Source organism: Arachis ipaensis, chromosome B02 (assembly GCF_000816755.2).
Source record: "Arachis ipaensis cultivar K30076 chromosome B02, Araip1.1, whole genome shotgun sequence".
Taxonomy (NCBI): domain Eukaryota; kingdom Viridiplantae; phylum Streptophyta; class Magnoliopsida; order Fabales; family Fabaceae; genus Arachis; species Arachis ipaensis.
In genome coordinates, this window is record NC_029786.2 from 19,801,560 (window position 1) to 19,805,569 (window position 4,010).

Sequence of the window (4,010 nt, forward strand, 5' to 3'; positions counted from 1 at the left end):
GTGGATACGTTATCCTTTGCCTTCCCTTCTTATATATTTTAATGTTTGCATTGTTCGACTATATGCTCTGGAACCAAGTTTTTCTACTTATGATCCTTGATATAGTAATATACTAACTAACTAAATATCATGTTTCACCTTTTAGTGATTTCAAGAGACAATAATTTGCTATATTTATAGGCAGGTCTATATTGTGTCAAGTTATTTTTAATTTAGTGTATACAATTATTAACAATAAATGCAAAAATGAATAAAGTGTTATATGTATATGCAGGTCTATATTGTGTATATGGAGGGAAAAGAAGAAGAATAATTGGGATGAAATCTCCACACAGTCATTGCATCATTCCATGCTACTAGAGGTTCATGAGAGGTTATATAAACTTATGTACCTATTAATTGTTGGCTGAGAATGCTTCCAGTTCAATCAATTTACTGCTAAGTTTTTCACAATGCTTCCAATTACCTTCACTTTTTTCTTTTTCTTTGCCTAACTAAACTTACTTCTTCAGGGAGGAGGAAGAAGTTGATAGATTCAACAAAGTTCAAGAGAGTTTCTTGACAAGTTCTTCAATTCTCAGTATACTTAAATTCATGTTAGTGTTCAAAACTGTTATACTTAGAACTTTCATGAAAATAAAGCAATTAGTGATATGTTGTGTGCAGTAGAGATTCTTTTTCTCTCCATTTTTTACATTGATAAATTCCTATCTATAAACACTGCTTCTCCATCCTCGGTGTTCAGTTTATTGGTGTTTCCTCCATGCTTATTGCATCGTAGGCCTTCATTCAATGCCTTTCTTTATGGTATATCTGATCAAACTTTATAATTCAAATTAATTAATTAATTATTATTTTTTTTCATTTCTCAATGTTCAGGAAGTATGAGGAAATTAACCATTGAATGTGCAGGAATTCTGCTATATCACTGAAGATACATACATGAAAAACAAAGGAATTCTCTTTCTGGAACTTTGTCTGCAGCAATTGAAAACCTAACAAATCTTTGCCAAGTGTAGGACTCAGAACAAATCTTCTTTCCAATTTTGCATTCATATTTTTCCCTTTCAATGATTTTTTTGTAGCTAAGCTTTCAACTTTTTTCTTCTACAAACACTACATGTTTATCTTATTTTTCTTCTTGTTTTGGTTATTACAATTACTAGTTTCTAAGTAGTGCTTGTCCTTATGTGTATTCACCTCAACATCTTCCTTTTTCTATTCCAGTATTCCTTTAGTGTTCATTTTCATGTCTGTAGTATTGGAGTTTGTATCACCTTCTGAGAAACCTAAGCATAATTCTCCACGTTATGGGTAGGTTACTACAAAACAACAATATCTCTGGTCAAATTCTGCCAGAGCTTGGAACCCTTCCAAAGCTTCACACATTGGATCTTTCCAGTAATTGATTTTCTGGGGCGATTCCTTCCGCTCTCGGCCAATTAGATAGTCTCCAATACCTGTGAGTAGTTTCTTATTTTGTTTTTCCTTTTATTATCATTTTTAAGGAGTAAATTGATTTATTAATTTTGATACTACTTGTGAGTAGTTAATGCAAATAAGTAAAAATTTAACAAAGGTAATTAGATGAAAATGATATGATGATGAAGGTAATATAGTATATCTTTCTTTGTTGCTTTTAGATTCTCACACCCACCCCAGCCCAGGCCAGGTCAGACCAGCGAGCCCCATGAATGAATGAATGAATTGAAGGAAAGAAAGGTTCAAAGTTTGGGGCTGGGATACAAAAACCTTGGTGTCTCTTTATACGATTATGGAAAGGACTCTGATGTTATTTTCTGGTCTCTTTCTCAAGTATCCAAGTGATGCAGATAAGCATCTCTTGGCGTGGCAGACTGACTCTCCAGAAATCAGGTTCCCCCTCCCTCCCCCCTTCCTCCTCTTTATTAACTTTGATTTATTGCTTTGCTTTCATTTATATTCACAAATTACAAATACAAAAATCTTATCTTATATATATATCTTGCATCACACATCCACTAATAATTACCAGTTATATATAAATCTCTCTTACAATAAATAATGACTTTTAAAGTTTTACTATAAAATAAAAATAGGACAAATTAAATAGGTACATATGTGTGATTTACTAGGCTTCTTTGTGATTTGATTAATTACATGCATAGCCTACCTTGACATGACTAAGTAATGATGAAAAAGTTTTTATTTCTTCATGTTTTTATTGTTGGTTTTGGTACTTTTATTTAGTGTCATCACTACTATTGATTTGTTTCAAGTAATAAAAAATACTTTGTTTTTTATTTTTGTTGTATATATGTGACTGGTAGTATGTTCTTACTATGTCTGTAAGTTTCATACCATTGTTATACATCTTATTTTGCAGATATAGTTATCATTGCTTGTACAAGGGACAAGAACTAGGATTCAACAAGAAATATATGCAAGAAGATTGATAAAACTTTGAAACAAATATATTTAGCTTTTTTTTCTAAGTCATGTATTTAATCTAGAGGGCTTATTTAATTATCTTTTTATATTTTGATATGTGAATTAGAAAATCATTTCATAATAGTGTATTTGAAATATTTTAATTTGATAGTATTTATCCAAGTCGAATAAATTGAGATTTTGTTTCTTTTTTGTATCTTTAATTTTATAATAGAATACTCAAATTATTGTAGCTATAGGTAGTAGATAATGTAGTATGAGAAGAATGGTGAAATGCATAGTAATAATAATATAGGCAACGCTGCTGGATTGAAGTCATAGTGATAATAGAAGAGCTAACACTTCTAAAGTGATGCCATAGTTGATCAAATATGCAACACTTCCGAGGGTTGCTATAGCAATAGAATAGGCAATGCTTTTTATTCGTTGCAAAATTACTAGGAAAAACAACACTTAATAAGCGTTGCATTAAAGTCTATTCATAAGTGTTGTCTTTGTTTCAGAGTAGGCAATGCTTTTAAAGAGTTGCTTTCAAAAACATTGCTTTTGAAGCAAAAAAGTGTTGCCTTGATATAAGACAATGGCTGCATCTGCAAGGACCCCAAAAACGTTTTCTTAGGTCCAAAAGTGTTGCCATAGATCAAAGACAACCCTTTTTCAATCTTTAAGCAATATTTTTTAAATGTTGTCTTAGACAAAAAATGTTGTAGAGGCGACGGACAAATTTAGATATCAACAACACCTATAATAAAAAGAATGTTAGGACTTAGAACATACACAATCATCAACACTAATAGTAGTAATAATAGTATGGAATAATGGAATTAGTGTTTTAGGTTCAAATTAATGATAGAAATTAAACTAAAATAAAAGATCGTTTTTTATTTTCTATAATATTTTTTTATTCGGCAGGCCAATAACTAATTCGTTGTAGACTGGAGTTTTATTTAAAGATTTGTCGCTAGCCAATAGATTGCTACATGCACATGATGGAATTCAAACTCTAACACTTACTTATCGGACAAATGAGCTATCCAGGACTAACCCAAAATGATTACAACATCTAATTATACAATTGAAAATAAAAAATAAAACTTACAGTTACCAAACTGCTCCATATCAAACAAAGCATTTCTTAATGCAGTCCCTCCTCATTACGTTTGTAACTGCATAACATCTACGACATTATGCTTAAGTCATAATTCAGAGATGGCAAGGTAATGATAGAGTCCAGTACTATATTATTACGACCTCTAAAACAAAAATTTAGTACGTATAGTGTTATGAATGATTGATTATAACTAGGAGCCTTTGAAGAAAAAGGGGTAAACAAAAACCGTAACTCGAACACGCAACACTCCGATCGATAACGTAACGAGCAAAGGATAAGCTAACGCAAGATCATATATATACAAAAGTGTCAAAAATAGGAATATCAAGACTCAAAATCCGGTTGCGAAGATAACCGGTTCGAGCATAGCAATATATACATATAATAAAATAAGGAAAACCCCAAGGAAAACCCAAAGGGACACAAATACCGAAAACCTAATCTCCAAAATCCCCTCTAGAAGGAGTCA

At 31.5% G+C, this 4,010-nt stretch overlaps 1 long non-coding RNA gene across 1 annotated transcript; it reads left to right on the top strand.

Annotated features, from left to right (window-relative positions):
- LOC110267541 lies at nt 249-1,026 on the top strand. The gene is made up of 3 exons (XR_002355294.1): nt 249-373; nt 513-596; nt 880-1,026. It is a non-coding gene; the product is annotated as an uncharacterized LOC110267541 (long non-coding RNA).